Raw genomic sequence first — 17,401 nt, 5'->3', positions numbered from 1 at the left:
TTAAAATTGGAACTCAATTTTATTTTTGGATCGTTCATTGCAAGCGTATAGAAACAGAATTAATTTTTGTATGTTGACCTTGTATTCTGCACCCTTGCTGAATTTATTTATTAGTTTAATCATTTATTAGTTCTAAGAGTTTTAAAATGGCTCCCTTAGGATTTTCTATATAAAAGAGCATGTCATCTTCATATAGAGATAGATTTATTTCTTCCCTTCCAAGCCGGTTGCCTTTTATTTCATTCTTTTGCCTCAGTGCCTTGGCTAGACCCTTCAGTACATCTGCTTTTGCATAGAAAGGGGGTCTACCTGGGCCCACACGCCATCTGTCCTCAGAGTCCAGGGCTGCACCCCCCAGCCCCTTGGACCCCTGCAGAGCTCCAGCTCTTTACCCCTCCCCTTTCCCTGACCTCTGACCTAAAACTTCCCCTCCCCTCATCCCATTCCTTTGCCTTTCCTTGCTGACCTGTGCTGATGTCTTCTCGGCCCCCTTGACTCCTCTGTCTCCCCGATCCTGTGTCCTCCCAACACTCAGAGTGCCCCCCATTGGTTCTACCCAGTTCCTGCATACTTCCACCCGACTGTGCCCTGGAGGATAGCTGCTTCCTCTTTGCTTCCCCTGTCCCTGGGCCAAGCTGCTGTCATGAGGACACATGGTCTTGTTGGACGTCGTGAACAGAGTCCCGAGGCCAGGCCGGGAGGCCGTTTGAATAGAGGTCAGCAGGGTCAAGGCCACCAGAGGTGGGCTCCATGTGGATCTGGGGCCCACCAGGACTCCTCTTTCAGGGGCCCTGATGCACGGCATAGGGGATCAGCAGGGCAAGAAAGAGACCATTGTCAGCCGATCCCAGTGGCCACTTACAGGGAGAGGCAGGAGTCAAGTCCCACCCCAGCAAATTACCTCCTCCCAGGATGGGGAAGCCTGTCCCAGAAGGCTGCAGAAACGCTGGCAGGAAGCTCTGGGATGTGGAAGTAGGCAAGTGTTCCCAGCTGGAATGAGGGAAATAATGCCACAAACTGCATGGGGATAAATGTCACGTGGAGCATTGGCAAATTCCAGCACTCAGGTGAGGCCAGGGGTTTCCAAGCAGTCAGGAGACTGTGCAGTGACCAAGGCGAGCCAGCCAGGGGTCACCATGCACAAACAGTCAGGCTGGCCTGACTCTCGTTTATTCTTTTTGCGACTTAGCCCTGGAGACTGCCATGGGCTATGGTGTGGTTACTCCAGGGAGCTCTGACCAGGGCATGTGATAAATTGTCCCGAAACACCTTCATGGACTTGGTGGAGAAATGTGGACTGCAGAGAATTCGATTTAAAGACAGTGGCTTCCTTTTTTTTTTTAAATTCAGAGAATGTACTGGCTCAACATCACCAGGAAGGAACTCTCCAGGGCCACAGGGCCTGCTGCTTGGCGTCACCTGCCGTGATGTAAATATCCTGAGGGCCTCCACAGTCTCCCAAGCCGGGGGTCATCTGGAGTTCAGGGAAGTCAGTAAGCTTCTTGCCGGCAGGACTTGTCAGAGCCTTCATTGTATTGTGTCCCCTGGGCGTTTTCAAGAGGGGCTGACACGCTGTCTTTCCCCACTCAGCTGGACTAGGGGATTGTGTTTTCCTTGTGGAATCTCCATGGCCCAGCGATGCTCACGTCTCACCTTGGGAAATGCTGACCTCATGGCAGGTGTCCTGGGCTCAACTCTTACCTTCCAGCCTGGGAGAAGCCACGCGGGGGCGAGGATAAGCTCTGTGGTCGGTCGGGAGAAGATCTAATGGCTTGGAAAAGAGCAAGGAGTCAAAAAACTTTCCAACCAGGTATCAACTTGGGGAGAGACCAAAATCAGATTACTGGGGGAAAAGAGGAAGGGGCAGAAGGATGCCACTTGTGTGAGTGTGTAGCATACACACACACACACACACACACACACACACACAGTTCTGTATGTTTCCTGTGGACACATATCATGTATAAAAAGAATAAAAGTAACCAACAAAGACCTACTATAGAGCACAGGGAACTATACTCAATATCTTGTAATAACCTATAATGGAAAAGAATCTGAAAAAGAATAGATATACGTACAACTTTGCTGTACACCTGAAACTAACACAACATTGTAAATTATCTATATTTCAATAAAAATTTAAAAAATGAAAATAAAAGAAAGGCTAAAAAAAAAAGAATATAAGAAGTCTGTATGGCTCCGCCTCCAATGCCTGGGGTTCTGTCTGGGGAGGGGAGCAGAAGGGCTTCAGACGGCCTTGCTTTCTGAGGGGATTTTAGTCTTATCTATGCCTAATATTTTAATACAAGGAATGTATTCACGAATTTACTTGCAAAAAATATAATTATAATGCAAAAAAGAAAAAAAGAAGAAAAAAGGGGAAAGGAAAGATTTCCAGGGTCTGGCAGGCAGAACCACTACAATGGCACAAAAGCTCCCACATTTAGGTCTAGAGCATGCATATTTTTCCTGGGATCTGGTCCCTGCTAAGCCTGTGCTTGGCTAAACCCTTGGCCTGGATGCTCCCAAGGCAGCAGGGGAGTTCTTCATGGAAACAGAAACTTTCCCTTTGATGTGGGGGAAAACCCAGCCGCCCAGAGGGAGGGGGAGGGGATGGCCAAGCCTGGGGGCGTGGGTGGGGTTGGGAGGGAGAGCACCTAGTAAGATATGGCTTTAAAGAGGAGACAATGCCTGGGCCAGGTCCTCAAAGATGAGCAGGAGTTATCCAGGTGAAGGAACGGCATTCTGAGTAGAGAGAACAGCAGAGGCAAAGGCTCAGGGGTGTTAATAATAATAATAAAATAATAATAATAATAGCAAGTGCATACAGTGCTTACCAAGTGCCAGTCTCTGCTCCAAACTTTTTTTTTTTTAACATCTTTATTGGGGTATAATTGCTTTACAATGGTGTGTTAGTTTCTGCTTTATAACAAAGTGAATCAGTTATACATATACATATGTTCCCATATCTCTTCCCTCTTGCGTCTCCCTCCCTCCCACCCTCCCTATCCCACCCCTCCAGGCGGTCACACAGCACCGAGCTGATCTCCCTGTGCTATGCAGCTGCTTCCCACTAGCTATCTACCTTACGTTTTGTAGTGTATATATGTCCATGTCTCTCTCTTGCTTTGTCACAGCTCACCCTTCCCCCTCCCCATATCCTCAAGTCCATTCTCCAGTAGGTCTGTGTCTTTATTCCTGTCTTACCCCTAGGTTCTTCATGACATTTTTTTTCTTAAATTCCATATATATGTGTTAGCATACGGTATTTGTCTTTCTCTTTCTGACTTACCACTCCAAACTCTTTAAATAAACTTCAGAACAATATAATGTGGTAGGTCCTTTGTTGTCCTAATTTACAGATGAGAAAACTGAAGCACAGAGAGGTTAAGCAACTTGCCAAAGGTCACACAGCAGGCACTGACATCTGAGCTCTTAACCACTATGCAGGACTTGTGTGAGAGGGTATGAGAGAGGTGCAGTTAAAACAGTGACAAGGGGTCCCAGATGGGACCAGAGGAGGAGACAGCCCCTGTATATAAAAATGTTCCTGGGGCCTGGAAGGGGAGGTGACCCTTCTCTGTGGGGGCTGTGTTGTCTCAGAATGTGTGCCCTATCTAGGGTTCGCCCAGCACAGAGTAGCCAGCAGGGGAGGGGGCCAGGAATGAGGGAGGTGTCAGAGGGGCTGGGGGCAGAGACGCCTCAGAGGGGCAGCAGCAGACAGACACTTGAAGTGGCAGAAAGCATGGTCACCAGATGATACCTGCGGGATCTGGGGGCCACGCCAGGCCACGAAGCAGAGGAAGGCCGGGCTTGCCCAGTCAGAACCCTGGGGAATGGGGGAGCGGCCTCTCGTCACAGAGTATGACAGCCTGGTGACTTTGGTGTCATGCTGCGCTGGCATCACTGCCAGGGCCAGGAGGTCAGAGCAGAAAGCTCCAGGGTCCCTCAGACCCCCCGGGTCTCTGTCTGGAGAGGGCAGAGTGCGCAGTTGCATAGGCCCTGGGAGCACCCAGACCTGGGCGGTCCCAGCCTCCTGGGCTTGTTTCCTCATCTGAGAAATGGATCTACCAGATCCCTTTCCATGGCTGTGGTGTAGCCAGCAGGACTGGGACAGTGGCTGTACAACACTTAGGAGAAGGGGAGAGCCTGGACCCCGGTGAAGCAGGCCCTCCACAGGACAGGGAGTGGGGAGACGCCTGCTTAGAAATGACACACGGCTCCTCCACCGAGATCAGAAGACAGCCAGCCCGTGGCACACCTGTCATCCCGTCCCACTGAGCCGCCACAGCCACCCTGCAAAGGAGGCCTTCTTGCCCGAGGCTCCGAGGTGGGTCGTGACCTGCCTGTGGTCATCGGGCTTGGCGACTGGAGCTGGGAGACCCCAGACCTCCACAGGGGACGTTCCCTGGCCTCCCAGTGAGGGATGGGAACGTCTTGTCTAGGACACTTCCTGGCGACAGCACCCCACCTCCATGGGACACTTCTGAGGCTGAGGATGGGCTTGGGGCCAATGCCCTTGTGCCTTGGACGGTGTCTTTCTCTTTGGCTGGGAGCCGGTTCCCCCACTTAAGACACCCGCAGCCCGGTTGGGGCAAGCCTAGAATTTGGATGGAGCAAGTGGCTGGACCACTGCTCCTAAAGGGGATGTCCCTGGATGGCTCCCTTCCTGACTTGGCCCCCCCCAGGGGAAATGACCCCCAAGTCCCTGGGCCCCTCGGGGAGCGGGCGAGGTCGGGCTGCCCGGAGCCCGAGGACGCGGCCGTGCTGCCCGCCCGAGCTCCCGCCACCTCGGCAGATCACCCCTTATCGTTGTTGTGTCTTGCTGCCAGCTGGGGCTTGTCCATCTCCAGCCGCCTCTGGGGGCTGGCCAGGGCCGGCTCCAGTCCCCTTTGCCCCAGCTCTTCCCCGAGTTCCTCTGCCCCCTCGCCATCCTGCCTGAGGCCGGGGCCTGGAGAACTCGCTCCTGCATCTTCCCAAATGGCAGAGCCCTGGGCGCTGCCGTAGAGCCTGACACCACCGGGACCCACACCCCAGACCCACTTGCCTGCCGCCTGGCTGAGAGGCCGGGGCAAGCAGGGCGTCCCCTGTGCCTTCTCATCTGAAGCGTGGGCACTGGAGTTCTTCCCGGCAGCGTTGGCTCCTTGGGGGTGAGAAGGCTGCCGGTCCCCTGAGGCCTTGCTCTTTCCCTCGTGGTGGTGTCCTCGAGGGATGTCCTCGGTGCTGGTTCCTACCCCTGTACGCCAGGGCCCAGAGAGCCCCAGACCCTTCCTGCAGCCCACAGGGATGCTCAGACCCACAACCCGGGTGCCTAGTGTGGTACCTTCCCTTTCTGTGGCCCACCCTGGGTGGCGCAGCTCAGCTGCTGCCCTGCTGCGTGGTCTCTCCCCCACCCTCCAGGCTGCCCCGGCCTCGGTTAGCTTCAGTGGATTTTGAGAAATGAGTCAGTTAGACTGGGTGGCTTTTGGAGGCTTTTCTGTGAGCTCCCCACCTGGCAATGACCATGATCCCTCCTCCTGACAGGCCCACCTCCCGACTCCACCTCCCTCCACATCCCCCCAGCCTGCACTGCAGGGTTAAGGCCCCAGGAGGAGGGTCTGAGATGCAGGCTCCCGCCAGGGGAGATAGGACAGATAGGACCGTCTTCAAGCCGGGGTTTAAAGCGGGAGGCCTCTGGCTGGTGGGGTGATGCAGCAGGGGCCAAGCCCTGGGCGTCGGGGCCAGACAGCCCAGGTTTGGATCCAGGCTCCACCTCTGGCTGGCTTACACCCTCCCAGTGGGAGCTGAGGCAGGTGTCTGATGGGTAGAACCACAGAGGAGAGACTTTCCTGAGGGGTGAGGGGTTTCTGGTGCCCCTCCCCCCAGGGTACCACAAAGGTGACTCAGCCCAGAAGGCCAGGCCGCGATCTGGGTCTCAGGCGGTCTTGGAGGCCCCAGCCAGCCTGATCGTGGAGACCTTGGCATTCCTCCATCGTCTGGCCGCTAATCTCCTCTCCCAGCCCGGCAGGCCGCTCTCCTCGCCGCCCCCCCCGCCCGCCGCCCCCCATCGCTTGGTGGGAGAGCCGTCCCTGTTTCCCCTGTCTCTAGGGCACCCTCCTCCCTCCAGCCGCTTCACTGAATTAAAACATAAACTAACACAAAGAAATGGTCTCTTGGAGAGACTCGTCCCACAGGTAGAGGCCCCACTCAGCACAGAATGAGGATGAAATGTGGGTTCCAGGCTCACCACGCGGGTCTGGGGCTGCCTCTGGCATTCTGGGATTGACCGTGACCGCCAGCAAGCCCTCGCTGGGTGCCTGGCGCCTGCTGGGGGCTTGTAGTGCATGTAGACGGGTTCCTGTGGCCACAGGGCCACCTGAACGGGGTGGGGGGTAGAGGGCGGTTGTTACTGGTTTCCCTTTACAGGTAAGGAAATCGAGACAACCCTTTAAGTACCTTGTCTCGGACCACAGGCAGGTAGAGCCAGGACTGGAACCCAAGTCCCCCTGGCCCCAGAGCCCAAGCTCTGAACTGTGAAGTCGACGCATCCCTGAGCCTCAGTTCCTTCATCTGTAAGATGGGTGCATGATTTGCTGATGTCCCAATTTTAAAAGGTGTGGCATGGCGCCTGCGGCGTGTGTTTCTTTCTCTTCCTGGTGTCTCTACTATGTGTCACCTGCATAGGACCCCACAAAGTCTGGTCCACCCCTGGTTGGGCCAGAGGTGCCAGGGAGTGGGTAGGCCCCACAGGATGCTCCACCCGCCTACCCCCCCACCCCCCCACAGGAGGGTCTGGCAGCCCCACCCACACCGTCAGCAGCGGGCCGAGGGTGGGGAGTGGGTGTGCTGCCCTGTGGACACGCCTATCTCCTGCCCAAGTGGTCCACGACCAGCTGCCAGAGCCCTCTGTGCCCACATCCCTGCCCAGTCCCGGCTCCTGGGGGTGGAAAACCCCTTGCAGGAGCCCAGAACTTGGTTTTGCAAGGGGGAGGGGGCACGGGATCCCTCAGTCTCTCTTCTCAAACCCACTTCACACACCTCCTCTTCTGCCGCAAGTGAAGAAGGGTCCCTCCTCCCCTCTCCCTTCCATGCTCTCCACGTGGCATCTGGGGCTCTCCCGGGTGGCCTCACCTCACTTTTACTCTCGTGTGGCTTAGAGGGTCCAGTCTCATCCCACTTACAGGCAGGATAACGGAGACCTCACAGCCAGAGTCCAGAGACCAGATAAGAGCCTGTTCTTTTGTTCCCTTTGGGGCTCCAGTGTCTGGGACACCCAGGGGTTATCCTGCCGGGGAGACATGGAGGGCCCTGTGCAGTGCCGGGCGGCTTCCTTCAGCCCGTTTTCCTCGTGGCCGCACCCTGCAGTGAAGACATCCAAGCCACAACGGCCTGAGTTTGTCTCTGAGCCTGTTGTGTCCAGCTGGGGGCTCTCGGCCACTCACCCAAGCTCTCTGGGCCTTAGTTTTCTTGTCTGTAAAATGGGCTCAGAACTACTTACATGCAGGGTGGTGAGGATTAAGCAAGTCAGTCTTAGTGAAATGCCTGACTCGTGGTAGGCAGGCAACACACGATCACTTTCATTATGATGTGGAGACTCGGTCAGGCAGGGCGCCCCAGCGTGGGTGATGCTTGGGGCAGGGGATGTCAGGCCAGGGATACGTCTGCGGAGTGCACAGCCCAGGGCCTCTGCGGGAGAAACAGAAAATGCTTCCCTGCGTTCGAGCAGCTGGAACTCTCAGAGGGGCCAGGAGCAAACCCCGCAGACCCCGGTGTGTTTGTCTGAGCAATGGTGCGACTGTCCTAGCAGTGGGGACTGGGGAGGTGGGGGACGGGGGATAGGGGATGGATGGCCGGGACCAGGGTTTGCAGGAATGGCTTCTGGGGTCAAGCGGGGACCAGCTTCGGGGCCTGGCAGGATGGGTGGGTGTGGGTAACTGGAAGGGCAGGAGAGGGGCTCGACTCGGGCCAAGGCCTGGGGGTGAGCATGGTGTGGTGGGAACAGTTGGGATGTGGGCCTGGCATGGGCCGAGGCTCCACGTGGGGAAGAAGGTGGAAGTGAAGCTGGGCGTGATGCTGGCCTTCAATTCTCATCCAAGAGGAAAGGGAGGGAAGGGCAGAGGAGAACAGCGGCCTCTAAGCATGGTCTCACACCCCTGAGTAGGAGAGATCTTTACTGCCACTCACGTCTGAGTTAGCCAAGGCTCAGAGAGGTTAAGTGACTTGCCCCAGGTCACACAGCTGCCTTCTGTTGTCGACTCCAGATTGAATCTGGAAAGCACCAGATTCAAATGTGAGCAGACTTTCCAGCTGGGGCAGGGCGTGGAGAAAGCAGCCTGAGGGGGGCAGAGATGAGGGGGGTAGGTGCAGGGCTGCAGAGGGCTGGGGGTTCAGAGGGTTTGCGTGGGCTAGCGGGCAGGAACAGACGGAGGGTGTGTGGGTCTGGGAGAGGACTGGCCTCTGCACCCCCAAAAGGGTAGGAGACTCTGACTTCTTGGCTTTCGGCACCGCCAGCTCCAGCTCTGTGGCCTGGGACTCTGCTGTTCCCCTCCCCGCTCTCCTGCTCCCCCCTTGAAGCTGAGAGGGGCCGGGCTGGTCCTCAGGGCCCCAGGCTTCCTTCTGGTGCAGACCCAGAGAACAAGGCCCAGGGCTGTGCGCTGGCTGCCCGGCCTCCCGTTTCTCAGCCTTTCTGGTGAGTGTGGGGGGGGGGGGGGAGGGGCGGGGGACGGGCACAGGCTGCACGCAGACACATCCTCTTCAAGGGGCCCCAGAAGCTGTGCATGTGTCAGGCAGCCCCCCAAGTTCCCAACAAGCCTGCCCCAGGGGTGGCTTCTGCCCTAGGAAAACCCGTGGTTTGTCGAACTTCACCCAGGAGCTGGTTTGTAAAGAGAGGGGGCTGGGCTGGTGGCTGCCCTGCTCGATCCAGAGATGGCACTGATCCCCCAAAGCAGGTGGGCACAGAATGGGGGGGTATGTACATCAGGAGGGAGGCCAGCGCTTCAGAGCAGAGGCCAGACCCAGGCTCCCGGTGGGCGGGGAATTCGGGAGCCCGCCGCTGACTTGGCACCAGTGGTCCCGGGGCAGCAAGGAGCTGGTGAGGGCGGGCAGCCTCGTCTCCATCAGTGGAGCTGTTCTCCGCGGGGATGTGTCCAGCCCTGAGCCGGAGTCTCTCTGAGAAGCCACCAGGGCTTCGTGCGGACACTTAGACATCAGGCTGGGAGAGAAGCAGGCGCCCCTCGACGTCCGCGGAACGCACCTGCCTTGCGGCGTGTTCGTATTTGCTGCAGGCGCTCACGAGAGGAGGCAGCCGTTCATTCATCCCAGAACCCTTTGCTGAGCAGTGACTGTACGCCAGCGCGTGCCCAGCACTGGCGTTTCAGAAATAAAAAGGCAGAAGGAAAGAAACGCGCTTCTTCGTCTTCCTGCTCTGCACGCAGCACGGGCTTTCACTGCTCCCAACGCCAGCCCTGGGGCCCGCTCGTCCCCTGCGCCTTGGCTCTGACTTACCAGCCCGGGGGCCTCACCTTTTGGCAGCTTCCTTGCGAGGCTGCGCTAAGGACTAAGTGACTAGCTCCACATCTTGTTCCCAGCCCGGCGCCAGGCACAGAGAAGGCCATTCGGGGAAGAGGAACAGATAAAGAAACGGGCTCAGAGAGGTCAAGCTACTTGCCCGGCAACACTGATGGGAAAGTGGCAGAGCTTGGGTTTGAACCCGGCCAAGGAGGTGCTGAGGCCCCAGGAAACCGGAGCCCCCGAACCTGCCTCTCCATCTGCTGCCCTGGTCTGTTTGGCCAAGCAGGCTGGCGTGACTTTTTGGGGGGGCTGCCATCCCTAGGTGGACCCGTCTGAGGACCCTGCAGGGTCCCCAGGGTGCACTGACCCGAGCTGGGTGTGGGTCCCTCCTGTCTGGGTGCCAAGTCCTCCACGCAAGGGGAGCAATTCCTTCTGCCACCCTGTTGCACCCTGGTTGCTCCCGTGGCTGGCAGCTGGGTTTAACGGTGATGTTTGTTTTGAACTTGACTGTGTTTGTTGCAGGAAAACGCTTCAAGGAGAAGGGCAGGTGAGGCAGCGAGCAGGGAGGGGCAGCCCGCCCAGCCCCACCTGTTTGCTCAGCACCCCCTACAGGGCTCTGTCTGCCTGGTGAGCCCCCCGCCCAGCCACGCGCGCATCCTCGGCTGCGGCCACAGGAACAGGTGTCAGGGGCACCTGGTAGGTGGGCAGAGCCAGGAGTCAGGGAAGACGACTGGGTACCAGCCAGTTTCACTCTTGACTTGCTGGGCAATCTGAGGGGCAGATCCTTCTCCTCGCGTCCTCAGCCCAAAGAGTCAAGTGCTTGTCACAGAGGGCAAACTGTCCCTTTTTGCCTGGGACCGTCCCAGGTTTAGTCCTGAAAGTCCTGCCCCCCGAGAAACCCCTCAGTCCTGGGCAAACTGGGACAGCCCTACAAACCTCCTGTGTGTTATCCCCTAGGGCCTCAGGGCCCCATAAGGCGGATGAAATCATGGGTCATCGTCCCATTTCACGGGTGTGGAAAACAAGGTGGGCAGCACTTCAGTTTTAGAGGGCAAGACATTCTAATGCTGTTGTTCTGGGACAACGTGCTTGAAAAGCACAGACACACCAAGCACAGACACCCGAGACAACGTGCTTGAAAAGCACAGACACGGGCCAGGCCAGGCGCTGTGCTGGTCCCGCCCTGGGGCTGCCTGAGGTGGAAGCAGAGACCTGGAGTGAGAGCTGGCCTCACGCAGGCTGTAGGCTGTGGGCTCGGGAGAGTGCCTGGGGCCTGGCTGGGTCAGCAAGTCCCTGAGAACGAGAGAGCGCTCCCACTGTGGTTCTTGGTGTGGGACTGGGGCGGCGGGAAGTGCACCCGAGCTGAGATCCCGAGGATGACCAGGGAGCCGCCGGAAGCCCTACGGGGCTGGCACTACGCTGCTCCCTTTTTGGCTGTGTGTCCTCGAGTAAGTCGCTTAGCCTCTCTGAGCCTTGGGTGCTGCCTCTGGAGATGGCACACATCTCCCGATTGACAGGAGGCTTCAGTGGGTACCAGAGAAGCAGCTGGCTGAGGTAGGCACTTCCTTAGAGGAACAGCTACACTGAACTGGCGACTTGTGTGCCTGGCTCTGCCTCGGGAAGAAGGATGGGAGAGACCTGGCTGGGATGCCCCCAACCCAAGGTTCTGCCCAAGGGCGACTTCCACCCCAGAAGAGGCACCTGCCATCACTCCAGCCAACAACTGGGGACCGGAGACAGTTACAGTCCAGAGAGATAAGGCTAGTAGATGCTCAACAATTCATGCACAATTGTGAATTTTTAAAATTTCAAGCTCTACTCAGTGCACTGTGGTCCTCAAAGTGTGGACCAGAAAGTTCCCCACCCGGGAACTTTCACAAATGCAGATCTCTGTGTGGCAGGGCTGTGAGGAGGCAGGGGAGCAGCCCTCCAGCTGATGCCGATGCTTGCGCGAGCTTGAGAACCACCGGGCTATGCGGTCTCAGACTTTCAAAGCTCCATTCAATGCCTATTACCAGTAATAGTAAAAGTAGCCGCGGGAGCCGATGTGTACTGAGGATTTTCTGTGTGCCGCCCCGTCCCGAGCACCCTACACGCATTGTCTCATAACAGCCCGTGAGACTGTCATGGTCATTACCCCCATTTCACAAATGACCACGCTGGAACTTTGCAGTTTGCACCCAGCCGCTGGGCTCTGGGTTCACGGGTTGCACCTCCAGGCCACCCTGAGCCTCGGCGGGCTGTGATGACGTGGCCAGAGTCACCCTGAGCTAGCCAGGGTCTGGAGGTCACCATTCACCTAGCATCGTGACCAAGGGCAAGTGACTTTCAGCGGCCTCAGAACGGCAACTAGAGCAGCCCCCACATGGGATAGTTGTGAGGACTCTGTGGGGTGATGGAGGAAACAGCTGACACTCAGGAGATGTACGCGTGGCTGGGGCTCCCCTTGCTTGCAGCTTGCAGAGGGAGGTAACCGGTCTGTGACTCGGTTTACCCATTAACACCAAGGGAAGGAAGCCCTCTAGGCCCGGATCTGTCCTCCCCACAAGATGCGTGAAACGGGTGCTTCTGACCTGGCGAGGGAGTGGGGTGTGGTCGAGCACACAGGCCCTGAGGCCGAGAGACCGGCCTTGAACCTGACTTTGCTAGTCCCACTGTGCAGCCCTTGGCAGGTTACTAGACCTCTCTGGGCTCAGTGTCTGCATCAGTGTAAAAGGGCTGAGCCCCGGTGTCCCAGCAAGGCCTGTGGGCCAGCAGGCGTGTGGACCAGTTGGCCTTCAGGCCTCACCTGTGTTACTCGTTCCCACCCCAACCCTACACGCCCCATCTAGCCGCCAAGAATCTTCCAGGCATGAAACTTAATCTCGATCTCTGCCTTCCCTTCCGAAAAATGAGCCTGTTCATTGTGTCTTGAATGTAGGCGAGCCTAGTGCCATGCCAGCCTGGATCGTGTGCTCGGCCTGGGGACTCCGGGGGCACAAGAGGGCGCTCCCCTGGGACTCTCCACGGCTGTCTCTGGAAGGGGCGCTGTGTTCCTGGGGACCTTCCCAGGTCCTTCCCCGGCCCTGACCGAAGATGACGAGATAGCCCCTGGAGACGACTTTCCCCTGAAGACACAACAGAGGGCCCAGGAGGGCTGAGGTGAGGGCCGAGGAAGCCGTGCTGACCTCACCACGTCTGTTGACTGGTTAGGCGCTGAGGCTCGGCCTGAATTATCTCTCCCTGCCCCGAGCTCCCCCCGAGCAGCTGGGGCCAGAGGGAGCGCGGCCTTGGCACGGGGTGGTGGGAGGGACCCTCCCTGTGAAGGTGGATCGGAGCCTCTGCTTCCCCTGGGGCCTCGGGGTGGGGCGGGGCCGGGGACTCTCCACTGACCTGGACTCAAGTCCAGGCTGTCGCCTCCCAGCTGTGGACTTCGGGCTGACTGCATCACCTCTCTGCCCGGGGCTCCTGCACATGCAGAGTGGGGCTGGGCCGTGAGAACTGCGGACCGGCAGGATGCCCTACGGGGACGGACACTCCGCCCCGGTGGGGATGCACGACGGGACCAACAGGACCCTCGTTCTCAGGCTCCGTCCCCACCCTGGGCGACCGGCCATCCCGCAACCAGCCACCCCGGGGCCCTGTTTTGAGGTGGCCGGCCCGTGTAGGCCCTTGTAGGCCTCCTTGATGTCCGTGGCCTGCTGTCTGTCCACTTCGGGGGCCTGTGGCCTGGTCCCTGGGGCTGCCACGCCTCCCGATGGGGACTCTGGCCCTGTGGGTCTCCTCGCCACCCCACTCCTGGGGAAGGCCTGGGGCCAGGAGGGCTCAGGCCGGGAGAGGAGGTCGCAAAGTCAAGGCCTCACCCCCCACAGGCCTCCACCAAATCATCCACAGGGGCTTGGGAGCCCCAGGGTGTGGCCACGGAGGGAGCGTCCAGCTGGACTCCAGCAGACATCTTCTCACCTGGGGACGAGCCTGGCCGTGGCCGGGGCTCAGCAATCCTGACCTGGTACCCTGGGCTTTGGGCCCACGTGGAGAATGAGTGAGCCTTCTGCAGGGGACGGTGCTTAGAACCTGGCACGTGGGCAGCAAGTACAGGGACGCCAGAGGCTCCCGAAGGAGGCCTGACCCACCGTCCCCAGGGCCATCAGGTCCCCGCTCCCAGACCACCAATCGCTTTGCCAAGGTCCACAGGGCAAGGAACCACCTTGAGATTCATGAAGCATTTCCGGCCCTAGGAAGGGGCTTCCAGAACCTCTGCTGCTCGAAAAATGTCACTGGGAACACAGATGCTTGATCTGGGAGGAGCGGCTTGGCTGGGCTGGGGGCGGTGGGGGAGGAGGCTGGAGGCCTGGTGGAGGGAATGCAAATCGGCGTCATGAATTATGCATCAGCCCAAGCTTCTCACACATTTGGGGCTGGATGAAATCATGTTTGCCTGGAGAAGGGGGAGGGGAAGATAGGACGAAGATGAGCAGGGCCTGGCCCGGGATAGTTGGAAACAGTGTCTTGCTAGGTTTCAGGAAGGGCCCCGGGAAGGTACCGGAGCAAGAGTTGGGGGCATCTTCCTGAGGCCCGCCTTTTTGCTGTGTGACCTCAGGCCAGTCTCTTACCCTTTCTGATCAGTCCATTTCCTCAAGGACATAATCTGGTTGAGAACCTTTGCCCTGTTTCACCGTGATTGAGGGCCAATTCATTTGTACAATTGAGAGTGATCTACCTGGGGAGAATTGTTACTATTTTAGAAAAGTGGAAATGATGATCACTAGCTTATTATTATTTACTTATGGTTATTTACTGTACGGCTGCAGAGCTAAAGGCTTTGCACTTATTTTTCACGTGATCCTCGCAACCGTCTTTGTATCCGGGGGCTATTATTCTCCCCATTTTACAAAGGAGAGGCGTGGGGCTCAGAGAAGTTAAGTCACTGCCTAAGGTCACACAGCTGGGTAAGGGGCAGAGCCAGCATTGGATTCAGTCCTTCTGGCTGCAGGGTTGCTGTGCCATGGGTCAGGGCAGGAGGTGGCTCTCCTGGACTGCAGCAGGTCAGTCTGGCTTCCAAGGAGAAGCGACCTCTCTTTTCCTGAGTGGTGAGAATCCGGGGGCTTGCTGGGGGCCTTGTTGGGATTGTTCTGTGTTGTTCCCAGAATACCTATCAAGATGCTAGGCCTAGAAAAACCACTCAGTTAGGACTCCCTGAAATGTGTCACGATTTCCACTAAACAGAAAAAAAAGAAAAACAAAAAACCAGTGTTCAGGAAAAAACAAAACAAACAAAAAAACCAGTGTTCATTGAGCAACTACTGTATTCTGGGCCGTGGCCCAGGTGCTCCACAAGGGCTAAGAGACCCCTACACTCTGGGGGAGGGTAGCTCCTCTCTCAGGTGCAAAAGTCGTATCTTCCCTCTTCATTCCTTCTAAATCAGGCCAACACTGTGGAGACACTTAGCAGAAGAGATAACTCTAGCTGCTCTGTTATTTCAAGTCAAGGACCTGGAAGTAATGAAAGTAAACTTGTTGGGGGTTAGGGGAAGTATTGTTTCGTCCCCAGATTGCAGCTGGATGAAACTTTGTAACCAAGATAGTGATGGTCAGAGTAGAGGAAAAGGCTGGATGATTTTTTAAGTGACTTTATTCATAGGAAAACATACTGTGTTTCTGGTTTAAAAATATTTTTTGTGATCTCAGCGGTCACTTACTGCACCCAAACCATGTCACCCAATAGTGTTCCATCCACCCTCCCACCCATCCATCCACCCTACCACCCACCCATCCATCCACCCATTCACTTATTCATCCATCTATCCACTCATCTATCCATCCATCCATCTGCCTACCCACCCACCTACCCACCGTCTCATCTATCCATCCATCCATCCAACCACCTTCTCATCCATCCATCCATCCATCCATCCATCCACCTTCTCATCCATCCCTCCCTCCCTCCCTCCCTCCCTCCATCCATCCATCCATCCATCCAACCACCTTCTCATCCATCCATCCATCCATCCACCTTCTCATCCCTCCCTCCCTCCCTCCCTCCATCCATCCATCCATCCATCCATCCATCCATCCATCCATCCATCCATCCACCTTCTCATCCATCCATCCATCCATCCATCCATCCATCCATCCATCCATCCACCTTTTTATCCATCCATCCATCCATCCATCCATCCATCCATCCACCCATCCATCCAAATAACTGGGCAGGAGGGATGGGGCTGGAGAGCTGTCTGCCGCCTTTATGAGCTGCCCATCAAGCCACCAACAGTAGCATGCAGGGGAAACTGCTTTTCAGTAGTTACTAAATTGCTACTAGTTAGCCTGGGATTTTGAAGTAGTTCAGTTTTTTTTTTACCATTAGGATTCCATCCATCCATCCGTGCATCCGTCTGGGGTGCGTGCCCCATCTATCTTCCCAAGTGTCCATAGGAATTTGTGACATCAAAATTAGAGCAAGACGTGCCTCAGGTCCTGGAGGACCAGTGCTCTGAAGTGATGCCCTGGTGACGGGAAAGACAAAACCTGTGTGTCCTTGGAAGTGCCCGTCCTGCCTTTGCAGGACCCCAGTGTCCTCAAAGGGTGGGGCGGGGCTCTGCCTCCCGGGCGGGGCCCGTGTGCCTGAAAACCCGATGGCCTGCCCGCTGCAGCTGTCTTATCGCCACTGTTTGGTGTTACTAGTTATCTCCTCCGTGGGAGGGCATTTCCCGCCTTGACAGCTTCTACTCCTTTCCCGCCTGCCTCCTGCCCTCCCACTGCCGCCAAGGCCACTGCCAAGGTCACTGATGCCCTCCTAATTGCCAGATCTGACAGGCACCAGGGGGCTCTTACAGCGGTTGCCCTCTGCGTGGCCTCTGATGGGCTGACCCCGCCCACCTCCTGGGGGCTGGAGCTGGCTCTCCTCTGGGCTCCTGACCTGCTGGGCTCCCCATCCCAGCGCCTCTGCAGAGTTCCTGGGACTCTGGCTGCAGGCTCTCCTGGGGATGCGCTCTCCCACAGCTTCATCCCCCACCAAGCCCGGGGGACAGAGTCTGTGCTCTGAGCTCCCAGTCCCTCCCCACCCTGCAGCTGGTGCCCAGATCCGGAGCTGGACCCCGGTGGGTGTCACTAGTTCCATTTTACACCTGAGTAAACTGAGGTTCTGAGAATTGAAATACTTGCCCAAAGCCACTTAGGAAGAAAGTCGTCCAGTGGAGACGCAGACCGAGGCCTGTGGACCCGGGGACCCACCCATGTCCCGAGACTGCGTTGTTCAGGGAGAAAGGACAGGGGACCCCATGTAAACACACACAAAAGCTGCAAAGTCCTGGCGCTCAGCTGTCTGGCTGGTGTCTAGGATTTAATGTCTCCATTTCACAGTTGAGAAGACAGAGGCTGGGTGAGTTCAAGGACTTGCCCAAGGCGACATGACAGTCAGGATTCAGAGCAGAAGACTTCGGAGTCTGCAGTCTGGGGCCAGGGGCTTGACTGGACATCCCGACTCTTGGCACTTACCAGCTGTGTGACTGTGGGTGAATTACTGGCCCTATCTGTGCTTCAGTCTCTTCATGGGGGTGGGGCTGGTATTATTTATCCTCAAATGGGGATCACATTTGCATGTCCTCCTGGGTCACAGTGAGGCTTAAATGAGCTTAATCTCTTGGAAGACCCCGACCCGCGGTGGTGCTCAGTACCAGCTGTTACCATTCCGGACTTGCCATGCCAACCTCTTACCGCCACCCTGAAGGAGTTACGCTTTTTAAATAGTCCTGTTCTTGCCTCCTGCTGCTGTCCTTACCTGGAATGTTCTTCCTTCCTTATTTTTCTGGCAAATTCATGCTCCTCTTTGGAAACTCTGCACAAACATCTCCCCCAGGCAGAAAAGCAGTCCTTCAGTTATAGCCCCCATCAGACCCCATCAGGGTGGTACCTGCAGCTGCAGGGCACAGAA

This window comes from Lagenorhynchus albirostris, chromosome 6 (genome assembly GCF_949774975.1).
Source record: "Lagenorhynchus albirostris chromosome 6, mLagAlb1.1, whole genome shotgun sequence".
NCBI lineage: Eukaryota > Metazoa > Chordata > Mammalia > Artiodactyla > Delphinidae > Lagenorhynchus > Lagenorhynchus albirostris.
This window is presented reverse-complemented; position numbering follows the sequence as displayed.